Below are 12,782 nucleotides of genomic sequence, written 5' to 3'. Positions count from 1 at the left end.
AGATACGTGTGCTTAGAAAGAGTTCAGTCTTAAATCTCCCTTCCCTTCCCTCTTCCCCTCCTCCTCCTTCTTCATGTTGTTTCCTAATTGTCGCTTTAATTTGTCTCACTTACGAAGGTGTCCCACTTAGTCCTGCCATCTTTCTGAAGGATGTACCTATTAAATATTTTCAGGGACGCCTCGGTGGCTCTGTTGGTTAAGGGTCTGCCTTTGGCTCAGGTCATGATCTCAGGGTCCTGGGATCGAGTCCCGCATTGGGCTCCCTGTTCAGTGGTGAGTCTCCTTCTCCCTTTCTAACTCTGCCTCTCACTCGAGCTTTCTCTCTCTTTCTCAAATAAATAAATAATATTCTCATCTTTCTCTCCTCTTAAAAGTGCAATTAAGCTTTAAACTGCAGCCCTACATGTCTCGGAGTCTGGTGAGAGCTGACCCAGAGGGACAGGCACCTCCGCAGCAGGTCTGCTCGAGGCCCTGGGGCTGAAGTGTCCTGGAACAATGGCCCTTATTCGCAGTAGGGCCTCCTTTCAGGAGGCCAGGGTCCTCTCCTGGTGCCAACCCCAGCTGTCTTTTTCACCATTCTGAGCTCTCCTCCGCCACCTCGGCCGGGGCCTTCATTCTTTCTCAGAAACCCCATTCCTTCGGCAGAAGCCACGTGTTCCACTCAGGCCCCATCTGACAGCTGTGGCCCCTGGCCTGGCCCCACAGACGCTCACTGTTCCCTTTCACAGGCTCGGAGGTGTTCCTGCCAGAAAAGTCCACTTCCTTTACGCGTCTCTTTCTCATGGTGTCACTCTTTTTGGCCTTGAGTGTCATGCCAATTCCTTGCACACTTGATGAAAGGATTCAGGGGCAGAGAACTTGAATCAATGGGGTCTTTTTATTTTTGAACACCAGTAAACAGCACAAATCAGTTCAATGAGTTCAGACTCCCAATTATTTCCATGCTTGCTGCAGTCTCTCCGTAGCATTAAATCCCACTGAAAATGCCTCTTGTTATCTCCAGCTAATGAAGAATGTCGCTCTTTTTTCTGGGTTTGAACACACTCCAAAACATTGGCCTGAAAGATCAATTTAACGCTGGAGAGCCCTGAACACAAGAATCTTTAACTTTCCCTTGTATGCAGCTCCCTGGCATTATTCTAATCGTTTTTTTTTTTTTCTCTACATTTTATTCTGCTCACTGGCAGTATTTTTATCTGTTTGCTTGTGTAAAATGCAATCATTTATTTTCAAGACTAATGAAGACATGCCACATCTTTTCCAGGGACTAAGTTATAAATGATACAATTCGAGATTAAAAGCTCCAGCTAACCTGTTAACTTGTCAAACTTGTAACTCCATCAAAAGGGACTCCTCTCACCATCCTCGTTCTCAATATCCAGGCCCAGGTAGGGACACTTCACAATATCTTTGTGGCATCAGCAGAGAACATGGCCCTCTCTATTTTTTTACTTGGTATATTAATTTATTGAAAAATAAAGCCACAGAACACGTCTTTTTGAAGAAAGAGTTAAGCAAAAAAAAATCTGCATATTGTCCCTTGTAATACTGACTGCCTCTATGTTTTTCAACAAGTTAAGCCTTTCATAATTAATCTGCTAATACCAACAGCGTAAGTGCTGCAGGTGATAGAGTGAAACCCTCAGGGCAGGGAGAGGATTCAGTGACAGATTCTGGAATCAGACGGCGAGGGTTCAAATTCCAGTTTCAGTACTTACTAGCTGTGCGATCTTGGACAAATTACTTCACCTCTCTGCGCCCTAGTCTTCTCCTCTGAAAAATCAGAACACTTAAAGTACCTATTCCAGGGGTGCCTGGGTGGCTCATGGGTTAAACCTCGGACTCGTGATTTCGGCTCAGGTCGTGATCTCAGAATTTTGAGATCTAGCCCCTCATCGGGCTCCGTGCCCAGTGGGGAGTCTGCTGGAGATGTCCTCCCTCTCTCTCTCTCCCTCCACCCCATTCCCCGCTTCCTTCTCTAAAAAAAACAAAAGAAAAACAAAAACAAAAACCTACCCCAGGCAGGTTGCTATGAGGATGTAAAATACTTAGATTTCGGTCTAGTGTATGAAAAGCAGTCAGCATTGTCACTGATATCAATGATCACTCTCTGTCTCTCTCTCTGGCCTCACAGCCCTGCCAGGATGTCCTCCCGCAGCACTTCTCCAATCCTTCCTCACACTGTTGCTTCCTAATGCTTACCCTTGCCTCACAAAAAAAACCTCTGGCATTTTTTCATTCATCAAGTGGCCCGCCACTCCACCTAGGAGAAGCTGCCTTGCTGTGGCGTGACAGATTAGCAAACTTTCACTTGGAAGGCAAGCATGATCAGGAAACTCCAGGTCACAACATGAACCAGATCTGGTTTCTCAAGATGCTCATTACTTTTTAAAAAAATATTAACCTATATAAATAGAGTTAATTTTATCCCTCCTTTTGAGGTATATGCTTAGCGTTAATCTCCACATGTCTGTTCCCTTGCTTTATTTAGTTATTTCTGTATTCTCTTATTCACTTTCCTCACTACCATATCCCCCTACCCACTGTTCTGTGTTTAAGGTGACTCTTGGTTTCCTGGTGTTTGGTAAAGGAGGTGTGCTGGTGAATGCACGTGTCCTTCCATTACGTGACGTGTTACCTGTACCTTTTCCCTACAGTCTTAAGATTCCTGTGGCTAGGAGGACTTCAAGGCTTCTCAGAGCTGCCTGGTATGCTGGGTGCATACCCTGATACTTGATGCTCCCCTTCCCCGGGGGACAGAAAGCCAGGTTGCCCCCAACCATCCTCCACAACAATATGGGGGAAAAGGGGGTTTCTCCAAAGATGGTTTTCGGAAATCTTGCTACTAGATGGATTAAAAAAAAAAAAAAAATGGAATCACCTAACACTGCATACAAAGTGAACTGTAGCGCTCGCTATTAAAGACCAAAATCCAAAAGCTGAAAGAACGGGATTAGTAAAAGAAGGTGTGGGTAAATATCTCAGTGGCAGGGGCCCTTGAGAGACCTTCTTCAACAGCTCAAGATCATAAAAGTCCTTGAACGTTTCTTCTACTCAGTCCTCTCCTATCGCTTAGCCCTTCGCAACTGCCCAGAGGTTTTCTTTTGTGTCGGGACAAAACCAGAAGAACAACAAACTTTTAAAGCCGGTCTTTTCCCTACTTTTAGCTTTCCCTTCCTGTAAATCAGAAATATTTCTCTTTTGTAGGTACCCCCTTTGCACAGCACAGGGGTCAATAATCTACAGCCCATGGGCCAAATCCAGCCTGTCTTCTAGTTTAGTACAGTCTGCTAAGAAAGGTTTTTATATCTTTAAATGATTGAGGAAAAAAGAATATTCTGTGACACTTGAACAATAGGCAAAATACAAATTTCTGTGTCCTTAAACAAAGAACTCAACCTAGGATGCCCTCCACTTACAGAAGAAAATAGTCCCTGACGCTCCTCAGCAGACGTCCCCTCATGGTCTGAGGCAGAAGCTAGGGCTAGACAGGGCTAGACACCCTGGTCTTGGAGAACTAGAGATCACCCCAGAACTCAGACAGCATCAGGGAAGGAGGAATCAGAGAATGGCTTTAGGGTAGGCAATAAATAGCGTCTGCCCCAAGGCTCATGGGGACGCTGATTTTTTTTTACCTTGGCAAGGCAACCCAGAAATGTGAATAATTTCTTGTGAGCAGAACCAAGCAGTAGCTTAATTCCAATCTTTCCTGAGACTATAACTTGTTTTAAAATAGCATGACTTTCCCAAATAGTTTCAGATGGTTTTCAAACCACACAAGGGCCAAAGTCAGCTGAGTAACTTTTACAAGCTCTGCTTGTTCTTTTCTCTTCTTTTCTCTATTTCTTTTTTTCTTTCCTTTTTTCTTTTTTCTCTTTTCTTTTCTTTTTTTGAGATTTATTTATTTGAGAGGGAGAGAGAGCATACCAGCAGGGCGGGTGGGCAGTGGACACAAAGCTGGCTCTCACAACCCTGAGATAGGACCCCAGCCAAAACCAAGAGTCAGATGCCCAACAGACTGCACCACCCAACCACCCCTCTGCTTGGCCTTTTCTCTTCAAATGCAATGTTCCCCAGTCAGGACCCTCTGCCTCTTCATACTCGTGGGTTCAGTAGTGTCCCGCAGACTTCCTGGACTCAAAACCCTCATATTCCTAACGGCTGGCTCATCAGGATCACCGGCTTCATTGTCTGCAATGGTGAAACAGCCATCAAACAGAACCACAACGTGCAAGTGTTAAGTAATGACTTGTAGCCAAAGTTCGCGGAGGTGTGCGTTAAAGAAAGACCTAAGCGTGAACACACAGGCTTGGAGGAGGCAGCAGCTAGGGCCCAGCCTGTGATCTGGGGTGCCGGGAGCATGCCCCGACAGAGGGCTCCTGGGATTCTCCGGACTCCTGAACTACACGTTCTGTTTGTGCTGCATTCTGCAGATGGGCAAGTGAGGGCACCGTCCAACAAGGACTGACAAGGAAAGTAATACAACTTTTAAAGCTAGGAACCCTGGGGCACCTGGGTGGTTCAGTCGATTAAGCCTGGAATCAGCCCGCATCGGGCTCCTTGATGGCCGGGGAGCCTGCTTCTCCCTCTCCCTCTGCTTGCCGCTCCTCTTGCTTGTGCTGTCTCAATCTTTGTCAAATTAAAAAATAAAATCTTCAAAAAATTTAAAACAGAATTGGTCTTTAAAGAATAAAGAAAGATAGAAACCCTGAAATGCCAACTCCGTGGAGAGAGAGTTCTGATCTCATGGGTTTTATATACTTTTGAAAATATTTGGCTGCTCTGCTGACTCCATATCACTGTCCCCCAGCTTCTGTTCAGTCTGTGACTTTGGCGGGGTCTGTCCCCACACCCTCTCCCTGTCCTATGCCGACAGCCCCACCGGCCTTAGATCTGTAAGGAATAAGGAGGTCCACCCACACAGTCCACCCCACAGAAACCCGGAGGGAATGGGGTGTGATGAGAAATTACACACTTAAACACAGCAAATAAAACACTTTGTTTCACCAGGGCTGCTGCCTTGACCAGTCCGGTGCCTAGTCCTGACTTAGTAGATGTCTCTTAATGTCAGAAGGTAGTGAGGAATTAGTCAAAAGAACAACAAAACATGTTTAAATGTTTAAAACATTGGCTACTGTAATGCTCCAGGGGATCCATGGATCCCAGAAGAAGCGAGGGTGAGACTGTGGTCGTGCTGGGCCTTGAATCTGATTCTGCTCAGAGGTCTTAGGCTCTGGAACATCATCCTGCTTTATTTCGTACAGCTGGACCGTCTGCACTGAGCTGTGTTACTTTTGCATTTCCATATTTAGAGGTATTGAGCAAAAACCCCTCTTTCATTTTATAAAGGATGAATGAATATACACCATCTAGCAACAAAGCTAAAAAAGCTTTACAATTCACAGGATTAATAAAAGAAAGGGGTGGGCGCCTGGGTGGCTCAGTCAGTTGGGTGTCCAACTCTTGGTTTCGGCTCTGGTCATCATCTCAGGGTCCTGAGATTGAGGCCCCCGGTGGGCTCCGTGCTAGGCATGGAGCCTCCTTAAGATTCTCTCTCCGTCTCCCTCTACCCACTGCACCCCCTCAGGCTGAATGAATGAATGAATGAACGGTAAGTAGATGCACAAGGGTGTTACCGTCCAAACCCAGTGAACTAAGAAAAGGCTGAAGGTAAAGAGGGCAAGCTGGGAAACTTCTGCAACATAGCCTCTTGTAAAAACTGATCTGCTCGGGGCACCTGGGTGGCTGGGTGGGCTGGGCCTCTGCCTTCGGCTCAGGTCATGGTCTCGGGGTCCTGGGATCAAGCCCCGCATCAGGCTCTCTGCTCAGCAGGGAGCTTGCTTCCCCCTCCCTCTCTGTCTGCCTCTCCGCCTGCTTGTGATCTCTGTCAAATAAATAAATAAAATCTTAAAAAAAAAAACAAACTGATCTGCTCTAACAAGAAAGAGAGGGTTCTTGTGTGTGTGAGCTATGTCTCCTTACATTTTTGTACTTTCAGTGACATCACATTCTAAACATGTTCAGCATTTTCTCATATATGCTAAAATCAGAACAAGCTTTTGTTTATAAATTTCATGTGACAGTTGGACTGGCCTCTCTTCCTGACATAAGGTCTCCAAACCTCAATCAACAATGGTCCAGAGCCTGCCCCATGCCTTGCCCTATGCTAAGAGAGTGGATGTATTTCTGGATAAATCACATCCTCTCCAGTTTCAAGAACTCAAAAGTGATCACCAGTTACCAGAAGGTGAGATGCGCAGGAAAGAGAGTGCTATCACTTATGTGGTATTCCTCCTCAAAAATGCATAACTTGAACATAAGCACGAGGAAGCATAGGACAATTCCAAAGGGAAGGCTGCTCCATAAAAAAATTGGCCAATAGTCTTCCCAAGTATTAATGATGTGAAAGATAAAAAGGTCTGAGGGAATGTTCCAGATTAAGTCAGACTAAAGAGATGTGACAACTAAATACAGGGCATGATCTTGGATTGGATCTGGAATGGGGGAGGGCAGGAGGGGGAGGAATTGCTCTAAAGGATGTTATTGCAATAACAGGAAAGATTTGAAAATGAACTAGGAATTAGATAGTATATATTATGTTCATGTTAGATTTCCTGATTTTGGTAATTGCACTGTACTTATTGTTAACAGACTGCCCTTGATTTCAGGAAATACCAGCCGAAGAGAAGAAGGGTAAAAGAGCATAATGTCTGCAATTTGTTTCACAAAAAAATAGTAACACGAAGAAATGTGTATGCAGATGCCTATACACACAAGTATAGGTAAGTTTGCATGTACATGTGGCAGAATGTTAAGACTGGTAAATCTGGGTAAGGAGTATATGGGAGTTGTACTCTTCTTGTTACTCCGTGTGTTTGCAATTATTTTGATATGAAATTAAAGTCTAAAAAAGTTGATGGGTACCTTACACTCCTGAAATCTCTTGCCTTGAGAGATTCCACTCTTGGTTAACACTGAAACATTATCTTGAGCAAGACACTGATGATTAAGTTGAGATGAACAAGTTTTACAACCAAGGTTTGCAAGATTTATTTCGACTTTGAAAAGAAAGCTGGAGACGGGGAGTCGGATAGTCGGGGTGTTGGGGGCGGGGAATAGTCATTAATTCAATTATTTGTAATGACAGCTCGAACTCTTCTTTATCTCCTCTCCTGGAAAATCAGTCAGGAAAAAAAAAAAATTACCACATGTACATTAAAATATACTCACTACAATACTCAATTTCCATCAAAATCGGGCTGGACCCGCCACCCTGGCTGCGTGTCACCCTCACAGCCAGTTGACCGAGCACTACTCCAGCCCCTGCTCCCCTGGGGCTGTCGGCCCCCACAACTTGCTCTGCCTGGAGCCGCACAAGCCCCGGGCCCTGCCGCACCCCGTGGAGAAGCTTCTCCTGTCCCTCCCCCGCGGTGCTGTCCTTTACACAAGCCACCCCCGTGGGGGCCAGTGAGCTCCACAATGTGCTGGCCTTGGCGACACGCGTGTTGTAAGTGTGAACACTGGATTTCAAAGACTGCAGGGAAAAAAGAAGGTAAAAAATCTTGTTAATAGTGTAATACATTGGGGCGCCCGGTGGCTCAGTCAGTTGGCGTCTGCGTTCTACTCAGGTGATGATTTTGGGGCCTGGGATCCAGTCCTGTGTTGGGCTCCCTGCGCAGCGCAGCGGGGAGTCTGCTTCTCCCTCTCCCTTTGCCCCTCCCCCTGCTCGTCCTTTCTCTCTGTCAAATAAATAAAAATAAAAGCTGTTAAAAAAAAATGCTATACATTGATTACATGCTGAAATGATGTTTTAGGTCTATTGAGTTAAATAGTGCATAGTATTAAAATAATTTCAACAGTTTCTCCTTACTTTTTTAACGTGTCTAGTAGGAAATTTTAAATTACATATGTGGTTCACATAATATTTGTATGGAATTGCGCTATCCAGGTGGAACAGAAAAGACCTTGCCATATGCACCCTAAAGAATTCCTCCTCTTGGCACATACCCAAGCTTCCTCCCTGGACTGCTGCCTCTGACGGGACTGTAAGCCCCAGAAAGCCAGGTTCCCTATTCTTCTTTGTAACTATCCCTGGTACACCTGGTAGAGGTCACTGAGGAGTTAATCACTAAAAATTTTTAAATCAAGGTGAAATTGACATAACATACCACCAACCATTTTATTTTTTTTAAATATTTTATTTATTTATTTGACAGATCACAAGTAGGCAGAGAGGCAGGCAGAGAGAGGAAGGGAAGCAGGCTCCCTGCTGAGCAGAGAGCCCGATGCGGGGCTCAATCCCAGGACCCTGAGATCATGACCTGAGCAGAGGCTTTAACCCACTGAGCCACCTAGGCACCCTCACCAACCATTTTAAAGTAAACAACTGAGAGGCACTTAATACATTCACGATGTTGTGCCACCACAGCCTCTGCCTGGTTCCCCGCCATTTTCATCATGCCCCAGTCAAACCCCGTACCCACTGAGCAGTTTTCCCCCCATTCTCTCCTGCCAGCAGACCCTGGCAACCAGCAGTCTGCTCTCTCTCTGGAGGTGCCTCTTTGGGACATTTAGTATAAATGATGTATTACGCAACACGTGACCCTCTGTGTCTGCTTTCTTTGACTTTGCAGAATGCTTGCGAGGAAGCTCCACACTGTAGCAGGCACCAGAACGTCTTTCTTTCCTTTTTTTTTTTAAATTTTAATATTTTCTCTATTCATATTATTCCTTCCTCCTTGGAATGTGCCGTCCCCATGCTGGGCTCATCCAGCTTAACTCAGCAGTTAAGACTAAGTCAGCTCATACTTTCTCAAGAGGCTTCTCCTCATCTCTTCTCGTCTCTGGACCCCTTTAGCTCTGTCTATGTAATTTAGGTTAAATGCCATGCATTGGTGATAGTTAAGATTGGTTCAAAAATAATCCAGCAAATAACGGTGTGGGGAGGAGGATGAATGAAACAAGCTTGGTCAGATATTGATGATCATTGAAGCAAGTGATGGGTACATGGAGGTTGATTCTATTTTTGATTGATTTCTATTCAATACATGGTCGATTTCTATTCTATACATGGAGGTATCATTCTATTTTTGTGGATGTTTAAAAGTTTCCAGAATAAAAAATTTCAAATAGCATCTCATGCTATTATTCATTTGTCACAGATTGTCATTCATGTCATTGTCACCCTAGAATAGTGGACAGCCACCCTTGTTTGTTGAATTAAATTCTATCTGAGGTGTTTAAAATTTTCATTGAGAAGAAACTGAATTTAGGGAAGATACAAAATGCTGTTCTATCTTTGGCTTCGTGGCCTTTCTTCTACAGTCAAAATTCCTTTTGATTTCTGTTCTAGCTTCTTCTTTCTGGGCTTACAATTGACCTCCAATGAATAAGCAGAATGCACTTACTCCAGTATTGTGAACCATTTCTAGATAATCCCTAATTATCATAAAACTGGGGGCACCTGGGTGGCTCAGTGGGTTAAAGCCTCTGCCTTCGGCTCGGGTCATGATCTCAGGGTCCTGGGATCGAGTCCCACATCGGGCTCTCTGCTTGGCGGGGAGCCTGCTTCCTCCTCTCTCCTTCTGCCTGCCTCTCTGCCTACTTGTGATTTCGCTCTGTCAAATAAATAAATAAAATCTTAAAAAAAAAAAAACTGGAAGCCAAGTTTCCATTCAGAATTCTATTTTGGCCCTTCCTTCCTTTCGTTCTTCATAAACCCATACTGTTTCTCCCTTCTTTGTCCCACTATTCTGTGGGCACCAAAGGGGCATACTTATCTTTGCTTCTGCGCTCTCAACAAACTTTCATGTCTTATGTTCCTGTCACACCAAAAAGAGAAACTAGGACTTCGATAGTGTGATAACCCATATGTTTCTACACCTACTGCTCTTTTTAATTTCAAACAGAGCCAATAACTCCATAAGAAGAGTCATGTCACAAATTATTTGCATGGGGTGCCTGGGTGTCTCAGTCTGACTCTTGATTTCAGCTCAGGTCATGATCTCGGGGTCATGAGATCAAGCCCTGAATCAGGCTCTGCACTGGGCATGGAGCCTGCTTGAGGTTCTCTCTCTCCCTCTCTCTCTGCTCCTCTATCCCCCCTCTCCCTCTCTAAAAAAATGAATGTTTGCAGCCAGCACTCAAAAAGAAAACCCCTTTATGGGGCACCTGGGTGGCTCAGTGGGTTAAGCCTCTGCCTTCGGCTCAGGTCATGATCCCAGGGTCCTGGGATCGAGCCCCGAATGGGGCTCTCTGCTCCGCAGGGAGCCTGCTTCCTCCTCTCTCTCTCTCTCTCTCTCTGCTGCCTCTCTGACTACTTGTGATCTCTGTCTGTCAAATAAATAAAATCTTTTTAAAAAAAGAAGAAGAAGAAAACCCCTTTGACAAAATCTAGTATCCAATTTCTTCAGGTAGAAAATCAGGCTAAAAAATACAACAGCCACTGGTACTTTGTGATTTCAGAAGTGATCAGAAAAGATTGACCTTGGTGATTCATTTTCTCTTCCTTCCTTGAAAGGCTAGGAAAAATATTTTGGTGGAAGAATAATTTAAAAACTTAATAAACCTGGAAACAAGGGAGTTTAATTACTTATTCATGTGGAGAGCACCCAGACAGGAGAGACTAAAGAAGCAGACGCAAACAGAAGTCTCCGAGTCCTTTGTTAATGCTTAAATCTGAAAACCATGACTCTGATTATGTAACATGTTAAAAACCCCACATTAGGACAAGGCAGTCACATGGGCTTTCTCTCTCTCTGAACGGATTCCTTTATCTTTAGTTTCTTCTTGCTTTTCTGGTCTGCCAAATATCAAAGCCTTTGTTTCAACAAGTCTTATAATCTTTGAGAGGTATTTCCCATGACTGCTCTCATCACCAACGCTTCTTCATAAACAGAATTTTTGTTAAGTCATCTGCTGTATAACTGTGATAAAGCAGAATCTTGGCCCCTAAAGATGTTTACACCCTAATCCCTGGAATTTGTGAATAGGTTCTATGGCAAGGGGGTGGGAGGGGGTAGAATTAAGATTGCAGCTGGAATAAGGTTGCTAATCAACTGACTTTAAGACAAGGCAATTAAACTGGATAATCCAGGTGAACGCAGTGTAATCCTAAACTTCTTTATAAGAGAGAGAAAGGAAGGAGAATCAGGGTCAGAATCATTTCCTGGGAGAAAAGACTAGACAGCTCTTGCTGGCTTTAATGATGGACGCAAGTTACCAGCCAGCCAGGAAATAGAGGGGTCTCTGGAAGCCTGAAAACATAAGAAAACAGATTCTTCTAGACCTTCCCTACTGCAGCTTTGATTTGGGCCCAGTGAGACGCATTCCGGAATTTTTACTTCCAGAAGGTAAGGTAATAGATCTGTTTTAAGCTTCCAACTTTCTGCAATTTGTTATGGTGGCAATCCAACAGTTGTTTCTAAGATTTGGGGAAAAGAGGACCTGAATTTTTATATTTTTGCTTAAAAACACCAGTCAGAACTGGGAAATTTCTAGAGTTAAAAGTGGTAACTCCCAGGGCACCTGGTTGGCTTAGTGGGTCAAGCGTCTGTCTGCATTTGGCTCGAGTCATGATCTCATGATCTCCGGGGTCCTGGGATTAAGTCCCGCATCAGGCTCCCTGCTCAGTGGAGAGCCTGCTTCCCCCCTCTCTCTGCCTGACACTCTGCCTACTTGTGATCTCTGTCAAATAAATAAATGTTTTTAAAAAAAGTTAAACATTCTTGGTTAAAAAAACAACGATAAATTATTCACATTACATAAAATAAATACTTCCATTGTTCATTTATTCATCCATAGTTGAAAATAGTTTTATTTCTGTGCTGCTTGTTCTCTTCATACGTGCTTCAAAGTGTGTAAGAGGAGCTTGCTTTAAAGAGCTGCACGTGGCCCTGGGCAGGGAGCTGCCCACACCTGCTTGGCCGACGGCAGTTTCAGACTTTCTTCCTATGCCTTGTTAGCATCGCCGAAACCTAAATTAATGCCTCCAACCTGCCTCCCCCGCCGCCCACCCCGTTAGGACTTCCATGTATACTGAAGATGGTTGTGTGGCTGGGACTTACAGAAAGATCCCAGGCTGTCCAGTGTTCATGTTGCCACGTTTTCTGCACATTGTATAACCAGAAATGATTTGTTCTAGGCAAGCTTGGTTTTTCATCTAATGCCTGCTTTCTGTGACATGAAATAAACATGCACTGTTTTAGGCAATTGGCCCTGGGAGGTACAACACAGAAATACTTCCAGAGCAGTGATCGGAAATCAGGCAGGTCGTTCCAGAAGCTCTATGGAACTGCTTGGGTGTCCTAAGTGGGCCTATAAGGACATTTCTTAGCAATTGGATGCCTGGGCATGTGTTTCAAGCACCCTCTGGCACCACATATGCTATTACTCATCTGTAACCCCCAATTTCAAGTGATCGAAGCTGTAACTCCATCACGGCCCCCTCGCCCCAGTTGTGTCTCCTCCGGGGAGAAGGGAACGTATGAGCCTTAGTTAGCTCTGGGAAGATCTGGCCCTCTAAATGAGCGGGGTGCATGGATCCGTAAAGGAACTGCAGCAAGTTGAATCGATGAGGTTTAAGTTCGAAATCTTATTTGGTGGAGGATATGAAAATGGGTCCATAGGAAAGGAAGTCCCTCTAACTGGAAATGTGGAATCATAACACAAACAGTGTACTGGTAAAAAGAGAAAATAGAGGTTAAGAGTGAGTGAGTCAGAAGCACATGAGTTTTTAAGAGCTTGAACTTGGGAGACCAGATCAGGCAAGACTGCTTAATACC

This window comes from Lontra canadensis, unplaced genomic scaffold, assembly GCF_010015895.1.
Source record: "Lontra canadensis isolate GAN:19392208 unplaced genomic scaffold, GSC_riverotter_1.0 scaffold2, whole genome shotgun sequence".
Taxonomy (NCBI): Eukaryota; Metazoa; Chordata; class Mammalia; order Carnivora; family Mustelidae; genus Lontra; species Lontra canadensis.
Note: the sequence above shows the minus strand (reverse complement) of the source record.